This window comes from Amblyomma maculatum, chromosome 7, assembly GCF_055883805.1.
Source record: "Amblyomma maculatum isolate TAMU_Amacu chromosome 7, ASM5588380v1, whole genome shotgun sequence".
Taxonomy (NCBI): domain Eukaryota; kingdom Metazoa; phylum Arthropoda; class Arachnida; order Ixodida; family Ixodidae; genus Amblyomma; species Amblyomma maculatum.
The window spans coordinates 81643939-81656116 of NC_139350.1; the positions used below are offsets into that span (position 1 = coordinate 81643939).

The 12178-nt window shown below is 46.2% G+C and overlaps 1 protein-coding gene across 1 annotated transcript in view; it reads right to left on the bottom strand.

Moving 5' to 3' along the window:
- The window catches only part of LOC146183745 (uncharacterized), a 269633-nt gene that overhangs the window by 133584 nt on the left and 123871 nt on the right, over positions 1–12178 (bottom strand). Inside the window, exon 2 of the mRNA XM_084609189.1 lies at positions 11873–11943. The gene's annotated coding sequence lies outside the window, so the exon portion shown is untranslated. The remainder of the gene's footprint in view (positions 1–11872; positions 11944–12178) is intronic.

Genomic DNA, 12178 nt, shown 5'->3' on the forward strand with positions numbered 1-12178 from the left:
GGCCTAAAATTTGCCTTTCCTGTCCGTTTTTCTTTTTAGCTGCTTAGTACTCTCGATAGCAGGCAGGCCCTTTTTGGATAGATAGCGCGAAAAACAAGCGTCCTAAGTTGGGGATTCACTCCGCGTTCAGTTTCTTACCCGCTCTGCGGCTGCGTCTTGAAATCAGTGCTCATATATGTTTTTTCGGATGTGAGTGCGCCCCACCTTGCAAAATAATAACAATAATAATTTTATTTTTTACACGGCACAGATGCCAACCAAACTTAGCGAGAAGTGTGTTTAACACATGCACTATCCAAAACAACAGAAGTAAGAAAATATGTGTGTGTGTGTGTGTGTGTGTGTGTGTGTGTGTGTGTGTGTGTGTGTGTGTGTGTGTGTGTGTGTGTGTGTGTGTGTGTGTGTGTGTGTGTGTGTGTGTGTGTGTGTGTGTGTGTGTGTGTGTGTGTGTGTGTGTGTGTGTGTGTGTGTGTGTGTGTGTGTGTGTGTGTGTGTGTGTGTGTGTGTGTGTGTGTGTGTGTGTGTGTGTGTGTGTGTGTGTGTGTGTGTGTGTGTGTGTGTGTGTGTGTGTGTGTGTGTGTGTGTGTGTGTGTGTGTGTGTGTGTGTGTGTGTGTGTGTGTGTGTGTGTGTGTGTGTGTGTGTGTGTGTGTGTGTGTGTGTGTGTGTGTGTGTGTGTGTGTGTGTGTGTGTGTGTGTGTGTGTGTGTGTGTGTGTGTGTGTGTGTGTGTGTGTGTGTGTGTGTGTGTGTGTGTGTGTGTGTGTGTGTGTGTGTGTGTGTGTGTGTGTGTGTGTGTGTGTGTGTGTGTGTGTGTGTGTGTGTGTGTGTGTGTGTGTGTGTGTGTGTGTGTGTGTGTGTGTGTGTGTGTGTGTGTGTGTGTGTGTGTGTGTGTGTGTGTGTGTGTGTGTGTGTGTGTGTGTGTGTGTGTGTGTGTGTGTGTGTGTGTGTGTGTGTGTGTGTGTGTGTGTGTGTGTGTGTGTGTGTGTGAATATTGCGATTATAGCCTCTAGTTTCCCCTTATTACTCTTCCGATCTGCTAACCACCAGGCGCATTCCCCAGCACGACTGCTAACAGGCCCTGCTTATGCAATCAGAGTACAAATCTAGCACGCATTGCGGTAAAAAGGACGAAAACTGAACGTGCGCGGCAGCCGCTACCTGCATACTAGCGGAGCAACAGCCGCCTGCTGCTGACCGTCAGCGAAGCAGCATACAGTCCCTCTCCTTTCCGTGCTGAGATTGCCCTCGCCGCCACCGTCAACCTGTTTGGCGCTCGCGCCAGTAGCGCTCTCCCCCGAGACCGGCCGTGCGTACGCTTCCGCATCGTAGACAGCATTCGACAGGTGGCGCCAGCATTCTGGGGAATCTAGGAAGCCTTCACGTTCTGCTGCTGCCCGGCACGGTGGCATCAAGCTAGCATCTAGGCGGTGCCGCAGTGCCGTTTTTGACTTTGACTGACGGCGGTGGCGTCATCGCCGCGGCGACGGAGATGTCGTAGCGTGGAAGCTGAAACTAGAAACTTAAAAGTTGTTTCGCTACATCCTTGCTTGCAAATGTTACTTGGTTAAAATTCTGGGCTTCTTATACAAAGATCTGAGAGGAGAGCATCGAAGTGTTGAAAAAGGAAGAGAAATACATAAATTTCGTAAACCTCTCAACTTATCTCAGGTCATCCCTTGTACTGTCGATTAATCACTTAATGGAATAACCCAATTCCAACTGGGCAATCAGACAAACCACTTGTTCTTAATATCATTCACCCTTTGGCTAAGAAATTATAACTGCCTTTTTCTTTGCATACGCACGTACAAACAAGCCCGCGCACGCACGCGCTAGTGCAATCCTCCGTCGTAGCGTTTCGCCGCATGGTTAGGTGGTTAGGTGAGAAGGCTGAGAGCGCTAGTTCAGCACCGTCAAGTGTTTCAAAATTTCGCTGCATCGACAACGCAGGAAGAGACGGAAGTGTTTCTGCAAAACGCATGCTTCCGCGCTGCGCAGCTGAGTGGCGCGCAGATGCAGTGGTCAATGTGGCCAATATCGTGCTCGGCCTTCTTTGTGGCGGGTGAGAAAAAGCTCGATACACCGCTGATGCGAAAGTAGTTTCGTGGTTTAGCCGGGCCATTCTGACCATGATTTTCAATGCATGAAGAAAACGTCCGTTGGAAACAATGCTGCAGTTCTCTTCCGTGGCTACTCGTCTCCTCTATCTGATGGTAGTTCCTTTCTGAAAGCACATCTCGTTGAGCTTGGTGCATGATTTGAGAAACACTGGAAACTACAAAGTGATTTTCCCGCCACGAACGAACGCACTCTCGCCTTTCGAAGATTTAAAGTTGGTTGAAAATGTAATGCAGTTTTCCTGAGAGAGAGAGAGAGAGAGAAAGAGAGAGAAGGCAGAGAGGTTAACCAGGAAAGCTTCCGGTTTGCTACCCTGCACTGGGGAAGGGGAATGAGGAGTTTAAAGGATAAAGATAGAAGAGAATGATAGGAAAGGTAAGGCGGCGAGGAGTACAGTCACAGTTTCTCAATCAAGTTTGTGTCTCTCATAAAACACATAAGTGCTTTGAAGGCTTTGCCGTTAGACGCCTTCTGTGGCCATGGGCCGAGGATTTTCTCCTCTGTGAAAGGACGGCTGTCAAGATGGTCCAGAGCCGAACGCAGCGCATATCTTTCGCTTGAGAAAGCAGGGCACTCGCAAAGGAGATGCTGTGTGGTCTCTTCGCAGCCGCATCTTTCATAGTTAGGGCTATCCGCCATTCTCATCACATAAGCGTATTTTTTGGTGAATGCAGCACCGAGCCACATACGGCACATCAGTGTTGTTTCGCGCCGCCCTTTGTTAGGGGGAACACGAAGGCGCAGCCCAGGGTCTAGTTCTCTGAGGCGTCGATTGGAAAATTCTCCTTTGTTCCAGGCTGAAAGCGTTAGCTCCGCCGCTAAGGAACGAAGTCGACAAGCTGCGTCAACTCTAGATATAGAAATGTTCACTGTAGTTCCGTCCTTGTGTGCAGAACGGGCAACTTGGTCTGCCTGGTGGTTTCCCTCAATACCGCAATGTCCAGGTAGCCACTGGAAAATTATATCATGACCTTTTGATGTAGCGTCGTGGTATAGCACGCGGATCTCTGCAGTTAGTTGTTCATGTGATCCATGACGTAGCGCAGCTTGAACGCCTTGAAGCGCTGCTTTCGAGTCCGTAAAAATAGACCAGACACCTGGAAGTTCCTGGCCGATGTATTCAATAGCTGCACGTAAGGCAGCCAGTTCCGCACCAGTTGAAGAGGTGGGGTACGTCGTCTTGATCCTCAGCCATTTTTCCTGAGCTGTGCTCTCAACAAAACACGCTGTCGCTGCTTTTTTTTTTTTCTTCGAAAACAATTTTCTTGAACAGGAAAGGCTTCAGAGTACAGACTTCGCCAGCTGCGCTATTTTATGGACACGTGATAAGACGTCAATGCACTTAGGGCAATTGCACTGGTTTTTACGACAGAACAACATGACATCACCGAGACACTGGCAACGCGAAGAGCAAGCTATAGCAACAATTTTGCCAGTAGCACTTACACGTGTTTGCGCACGCAATACGGAATAAAACTTCGAAAGCGATAAGAACTTAGTTTAGCTTGAGCAATCACAATGATACTGTAAGCAGCAGAGATACGGCTTGGCGTTAAAGATGCATTTTACTTTCTACAAAACGACGTCTTCTCAGGCTTAGGGACGGTCGCATTCCCGTATAAAATGGCAAAGCAGGTAAGACCGTGGCGAATTAATTGCGTTATATAGGTGAGACGAGAAAGAGCACAATTCCAAAGCGTTAATTGAGACAAATTAACGAGTAACATCGTTTTCTATGACTATGGAGGTAGTGACCCTGCCTTTAGGCAAATACAGATTAGAAACGCGTTTAACCCTGTGTACAGAGTTGCCAGACATAGAAGTAGAAAGAAAAGTATATTCCTAACTGGAAAAGGTACGCAATGGCGGGACCTCGAGCATTTCGGACATGTCCACTGCCAAGCATGTAATATTCAGGGCCGCGCAGTCACCTTAAGTAAACGTATATACACGCATACCGTACTGTTCTGGAAACGCATACCCGCGTGGTAGAAAGGGGAATTTGCACTCTACCGCTTTCGTCTGTTTTAACAATCACGTGCCCATTCGTCCATTCGCTCGTAAAATGGACTAATGTGTGTGTTAGCTCCTACCTATGTCTCAACAGGTATTCCAGGTTTAAGGGAAGAGAAACAATACTACCGTTCACAACGTGCAGCACCTTGCGACATCGAAGTGGGCAGCAGACATCCGATGACGTGGGACGATAAGTCGCTGACCTTCCGAATACTGCGCCACGCGTATTACTGACAGAGAGCGCTTCGGCTCGGGCTGTCGGAAGGACATCAAAGGGAACCACCGCAATTTCTCTCTCGATATATTCTAGTTACGAGTGCTGTTCACATCCGTCATCCGGTCAGCGACGAAAGTCGTTCACGCTTTCTCCTGGGCAACATTGTAACAAGCATCCATCGGCGCCTTGCAGAGTAGGGGCGTGTCTATGCGCTCCTGCCATCGCAACGACAGCTTCACCAAAAAACGTGCATCTCGCCGCTGTGCGTGGGTACCGAGCACGGCGTTCGTATACGTGCACTGCGGTGTGCGCGCACTGTTTTGCGTGCACAGTCGCCGTGCGGTGCAGGTCCGTGCCACTGACTCCCCTCGGCCGCAGCGTTGCGCGGAGGGCCACGCACGCGCGCTCTCTTGGCAATCCATCAAAATTTTCCCGAGCTCGCCGTAATGACACACCGGCTCCCAGGACGCGTGTCTTTAGTTCGCCCGCGGCGGCAGAATAGGTCTCTCCGGCAGGCTACGGGCTGTACTAGCCGCTATAGCGGCAGTGACGGAGGGATGGACAACGAGGATTGGATGGACAACGAGAAGTGAGCGACCACTGTTAATGGGGAAAAATATAAACGACAGTGAAATACATTTTGGAATTTTAAACAAAAATTTCTGTGTCGCAACTACTCGCGCTTCGCTAAGGACCAAACGGTTGGGTCTACGCAAGGTTTAGCCCGGACTTATCCAAAATCGTAGAGGCATGTTCTCTAATCCTATCATTTATGCATCTTCCGGTCTGGCCGATGTAATTCTTGCCACAGGACAAGGGAATGCGATAAACAATCCTTTGGATACACTCAGAATATCTTGTTCGATGCGCTGTTTTCCGTCTCGATCTGTTGTCATTCCCATTTACACGCGCACACCTACTTCTAGCTTTGTTGGGAGCCGTAGTTAGTGGAAGAGCCATATGATGGATCGCCATGCCGAATCTCTACGATCATAAAAGGCTTTTGAGAAGAGTGTGCTTTAGTGCGGGGAGTATACATGCTGTCCTGGAAGAGCTGCGTAGTTGGCTACCGTATCCTGGTGCGTGTGTGTGCCTCCCTGAATTTTGACATTTGTGATGGTGGCGAATAGATGGGGTACTAGACGGGCTCGCATTATGCAGCACGGTGATTTGGGCTTTTTGGGCTTCTCCCTTTCTCGAAGTTTCCCGTGCAGTAATTTACCAACTAGACGAAGGGAGCGGTGCTCAAGTGGTTTGAGCGCCTCCACATACCCAGAACGTTTCGACAAATCCAGAGGAATAATATTTAAAGAATTTCGTTCGCTCATTTTGAAGATATATGTCCCCACTGAACCGCACGTCATTCTGCGGTGCAACCAGATTTCATGAAGATGCTTTTTATTAAACCCTGGGCGATGCGTGGTACAGCAAAATAAGGTAAAGACTGTTTATTAAGAGGAACTTGCGCAAACGTCCTTTGGCACTGGTACTGATTTGCAAGGACTGATCTGTAATCGCAAATCGACTCGCAGTCTTTGTTCGATGTCCGACAGTTGCATAATGTGTGATCGCGGTGGGCCTTAGAATTAAGAGCAAGCAGCATAGTAACATAAGGTGGATTTTTACAGCTTCTTTTCGCAGGTTTGATACAAGCAATGATTTAAAGAGAAATGAGCTGTGGAGGGAGAGGAGGACATTATAGGTCGAGAAATAAAAGCCAAATTCTGGAAATACTACCTAGTGACGCGCAGTCTACGTTTTCCCCACTAACAAATTCATCCTCTACTTCTGCGGCTCAATGCTAATCTCACCTACGCTTTGAATTACAGCCGTGCTAGAACGTCTAGTACACTTGATAAATGATAACCGAGTGTGAGAGCAATTAAATGTTCTCTGTGTGGCTTAGTTGTTGAAAGCAACCATACATTTAAACAACGTAAAACCAGTGGAAGATAACTACTCTAAGCTATAAGGAAAATTAAGTTGTCAATCACAGCTTGCCTATAAAACCGAACCGCGTGTTCACAACACGATCGTGCGGTATTTAATTAGCAAATTGGAAGGCAAGTTGACGATGGCTGAGAAGGACGAAGTCACTCCCTGTGAAAGAGTTCGAACAGATGACAGTAATTACGACCAGTTTTGTTCAAGTGCCGTTTTTTTTTTTTGCTTTTTTTTTTGTCCCTAACAAACCCCTGGGCGCGTCTTACCTAAGAAAACTACAAAACGCTCTGTGCGGACTTTCCAGCGAGAAGGCACATAAAATAGAACGCAGCAGTACTCTCCCGACTCCATTTTTTCGTTTTCTTACCTTCACGTGGCGGTATTTAGGAGTCAAAATTTGAGATTCCATTTCACAAACCAAGAGTAACATAACTATGGCGCACTTCGAAGGTTTCTTGCAGAGGCCGCTATATGGCGAGGGATGATTTGCACGATTAGCACTGGGTGCCCACGGCAAAACCACAAATGAGGCGGTACAGGAAGATATGAACTGGGCATCTTTCAAAGTACGGGAAGCTCAGAGTAAAATATTATATGAGGAACACCTGAGGTAATTGAACAGTAACAGGTAGGCAGCTAAAGTATTTCAGTACCTATACCTTAAAAGCGTTCACTCGCAATGGAGGAAAAGAACTAGGAAACTAACCAGTAAGTATGCTGGTCACAAGGACGAAGAAATAAAGAGCGTTAAGCAACCGGTGAAAAACACAGAAGGTAAATATTAGATAAATGCTATGCAAAAGAACCAGAGTGTGGAAGTATACCCAAAGTAGAAAAGGCAGATCAGGAAGGAAGCTTTCTTTGATAACTTAAGAGGCAGTGCCCTACTTTTTGAAGCTAGATCAAGGTGCCTTAGAACACGCAGCTACAAAAAGAAATTTAACCATGAAGATTACACATGTGCAGTATGTGGTAAATTCACAGAAACAATTAACCATATTATACCTGAATGTAATGGTATCCATCCGGAAGTCGATGCAGACGCAGTCACTCTTCCTGAAGCTCTGGGGTTTAGAGATACCAGTGGCGGGGTGAATAAACCGGCGGTGGAAACTACAAAAAACGACTGGGAGATTGGTGGCTTAAAGGCAGAGAAGTGGCATAATGTTAGTAATGTAGAAACAAAGATTTAATAGAATGATGGTATAGTTAACCAATCTAAAACAATAATTAAGATATAGGGGGGGAAATGAGCGTGATAGCAACTGCTACCACCCCGCTTAAAAGGGGACGCTCCTATATTCCATTCCATTCCATTACATGCTAGTAGATCAGAGCTCAGAGCACAAAAAATAAAAAAGAATGGTCGCCGACAAGTTGGATTGGATAGGGTTACTCGATGCGCACGCCCTCCTCTGTGCAGGGTGGAGACAACTGCGTCGTCTGCTACGACATCCGCCATTACAATGCCCACTCCGTAGGCAGCCAAAGGCGGTGGAGGAGAGAGCGCACATCGAGGTGCCCTACCAACAGGCATCGGGCAGTGACATGTAGAGATCGTTGTGATAACATGTGTGTTGCTTTAACGATATGACGAGAATACAACATTTTCACATCGGCACTACGAAGGATTTGAATTAATATTTTGTAGCCTTTGTCGTTAGACCCCGATTTTCAACTGTACTTCCTGCAGCAGAAAAATACCGCACAAGCCAGTCACGTAAAGATCTTAATATAATGTTTTGTTGGGCTAGCTGGTAACTATTGATCTTGGTTGAATTCTCGAAACACTGAAAGAGAGAACAAATCCCGTACTCATTCGTTCTGTCAGTGTGTTTCGCGCACTAACCAAAACGTAGAGGCCGTTTGGCTTCTGACCGAAGTACGAATTTGATTTACAAAAAAAAAAAAAGCGTGTCAGCATGAGACGAAAAAAAAAACTACTCGCACATCCAACTTTCAAATATTATTTTTGAATCTGTTATCAGCAAGCCATAAATGTCGCAATGCTGAGTACTAGAAGGCAGTGGTCGTGATGTCAAATAATAATTGATTAATTGGCTTTAATTGGGCTATGTGTCCTAGCAATAATGAATCGTTGTTTCCGGGGTCACGGCAACTGAAGTGAAGGTGTTTCTTTTTTTTTGGGGGGGGGGGGGAAGGGGGGGGGTTGACGCTGCATTGCTTTCATTGTATGCCAATTTTTAAGTGCGAAATGTGATTTGGGATAGCTCATTGGTGGACATAAGATATGAGGCAGGTCGCAAACACACCTGCTTACTTTTCTTATTTTCTCTTTTAGCTCTACTCGATCCTCTCACTGCTCACATTTGATCAATATTTACCATCGCATACTTCAAGTAATGCCACATTCACGGCCATTTTATGTGCTTTCGCGACATCGGGTGTCACAAAGCCGTGATGGACGGCATCAGGAATTTAGATCATCTGAGGTTTATTAGCCTGCACCGACATCTAACTAGTAAATGGTACCGCAAATTCGGCAGCCGCGACTGAGTCACACCCACGTCCTTAGTATAAGCAGTCTACCTCCATATACCACAGAGCCAATACATGCAGGCTACTTTTAATGCTTCATTGTAGTTCCAAACGGAATTTATGTTTTTTCTGCAGATATTATATACCAATACTACGAACTTTACCACTTCTGGCAAATTGTCCTGCTTCATTGTACGTTACACATTATTGTACTTTATGGAAGTTTTTTGCTCAACAAAATGTTTCCATAGCCATTTTGAATTTCGTTTTAATGTTTTTATCTTACTGTAAATATGCAGATGAGAGCCAACAAATGTTTTAAAACATGCCTAAAGCCCTTTTTTTTTCTTCTAATCCTGTCATCACCGTCGAGAACTTGCTGTTGCTAAACGGCCCGTAGCCCATGAAATGTTCGTCATTCATCTTTTGTCAGATGATGTTCACATAATTCACCGCTAATCGAGAAGGGGAAAAAGCGAACGTCTGGACGATTCATGATCACATGACTCGACCATGCCCAGTAGAGCTATATGGCTCTTATACACAGCGGTAAATACCAATCAACCCTCACTAAATCAGTCACGATGAGTCTTGACGTGGCATGCTTGTCATAAGCAGATAAATGAAGGGGAAATGAGGGTGCTCGATATAATACATGAAGGAAAGAAGCGAACAGTCGGTGAGGCCAAGGAAATTGGGGATTGTACTTTTTTTTTTTTTACTTTTTACTTCGGTGATCACGGAATTAAAAAGTAAAAAAAAAAGAAAGAAGTACAATCCCCAATGCTTTCCTTGGCCTCGCCGACTGTTCGCTTCTTTCTTTCATGTTTGTCATAACCACACATGCGTTATGCTTGGTCACACGCCTCATCTCAAACATACACAAACATGCATGCGCATACCGCCAGAGCTGGGCAGCGGGGCAAGAATAAAACTGCCTCAACGCTCTCCGTATGTTATCACATGAAATACGTCTTGCTGCAGATTGCCCATGCTCTTTCCACTGCGCACAAAAACAAATTGCACAAGGCGCCGGTAGCAAAGGGATCACAAAGCATGCGCAAATCTTCACGCACTCGCATCCCGCGTAAAATGCGATAACTAAGCATTTTTTGATTATCCGCAAATAAACGAGAGCAAGCAAACGTGCCAGGTGTCAAGGATTGAATTTTGTTGCATGTCACGTCAATCCATGGAGAAATGACATACTCTGTACATGCACGAACAGTTTATGGGTTCCCACTTTTACCAGCCTGAGAAGTCGTCTTCTCGATTCTTTATCTTTATTTCGTGAGTGGTTCGTGCACAGGAGCACCCAACACCCGAGCATTTCGCCCCAGAAAACACCACGCCCGTGTCTAACTCAACGAGCCAAGCCGAAGCGTGGACAGCGCAATGGCGGCCACCGGTCGGAAGACGGCACTGACCCTTTCACAGAATAACTCCACCCTGCAAGAGGACGTGCGCTAAACCTTACTGTAAACATCTTTTCAAACGCTTTCGTTTGCTTTCGAGTGCAGTGAGCAGGGCTCTTGGAAGAACTTCGCTCGCAGCAACGGCATAGCAACCTTACACTGAGTTCTGTAAATCGCTTCGCATTCAGGCCTGTACGCTCCGTTCGCAAAAAGCACCGATTGATTGGCGCCTCTATTATCTATTTTTAGTGTTACACGCACGCCAAAAGATAAATGTGCGTGCGGCGTCACTGCGAAAGAATTGAGCAGTGGTACATATATGAGGGCTGGCATCGTCTGCTGAAAGCAAACGATGGAAAGAGCTCAAGAAGAGCTTGCAAGGTCATGTGACCACCACGCTGCTTCCTGTCAGAGCGGAAGCCGAGATCTGCCAGCAAATAGTCAGTCTGGAAAATCGAATGTGCCCATAGTCTCAAAACTGCTTCAGCACATTCTGCTGGCCGGCTCAAGAAACGCCCAAGCCACGATCAGCGATTAGCTATGGACAGGCCACTGACAGCGAACTCGGACGGAGCTTTTATCGAGCTGTACCAGTGACAAAAAAAAAAATGGAAGAAAAAACACTGAAGCCACCTAATTCAGGGCAGGCTCTGTGTTCTTTATTTGTGTTATGGTGCAGCCCGTCGAAGTGAGCGGCGACCGCTCATTTGAGCGTGGTCAGAGCACACGTTTCGTTCATCTAAACGTTGTTTGCAGCGTTGAAATATTTGTTTGCAGCGTTGCAATATTATAAAGCACTAGCGCAGTCACGTGACTTCTTTGTTGTTTTTTTTTTCTTACCTCATCGGCTATCTTCAAATGCAGTAAAAAAAGGCTACGTAGTAGGTACTTTGGTACAAAAAAAAAAAGAAAAAGAAAAGCTGGATGGGTTGTTTCAACACCTTCACAACTTCACGAAACCAACTTGGCTATGAAAATTTTGCAGAATTCATCTTAGTTATTACTAATTAAACGGAATGTAAACATTTCGCACATACCATCACGCATTTCCTTTTGCTCAGGTTGCTACTATGCATGCTTATACAACGCAGCCATGCCCGGAAGACTTTTGTGCTTGTAGGAGCAACAAGCAGACATGTTCGAGCAGTCACAGAGTTTGCAACACTCAACTTCTGTGCATAGAGAAAAAAGGCACTTCGTTGCGCTTGTTAGCCCAGAAAGATGGCACCTGAGTTTGGGCGCAACAGTACGTGTGAACCGGCCTCAGTTGGAAAGTATCTATCGGTAATAGACACTTTTCAGAGTCAGTGATTCCAAAGAAATCCACGAAGCCTGAATGTCAAAGACTCGAAGCACAAACAAGATCATTGCTCGCAAACGGTGTTCGAGTTGTGGTGAATTTCGTTCTCCTGCATACTCTTCAAATAATTGTCATTCTTATTATTTTGTTTTGTCCCTTTTTTCTTTCTTGGCCACGGCAGGCATTGGTAAAAGTCCAGGCCTCCTGTCGAAACGCGGAACACAGGCAGTTCCCCGCTCTCGTGCACCCAGACATCTGTGTCACTGGAGTCTTTAATGTATCAGGTTGAATTAGGCACGAAGTTCGCCTTTTTTTATTACCGGCCTCAAGTGTGTTTTAAACTCAGGCAGCGAAGGTAACTTACCCAGGGTCGGCGTCTTCAGGCCGACCAGTGAGTGTTGCCTCCAGGTCGACGTTGATCCCTTCCGTCGGACGCTGAAAAAAACAAAAACAAAAATGCACATGTTACTACTTCGCTGGTTTAGAACTTTACACTATACACAGCCGATATGCAGCATTTCGTCGACATTTGCATGACGGTACTCCGTGCCACTGCACGGCGCTAAGGGACTTCCGATGGTTCGGCGCATGTGATGTTATCTGACTGCTTCCAACTTTCTACATTGTATTGCCAACTTCCTGAACATGTTCACCCTCTTCACAAACGTAG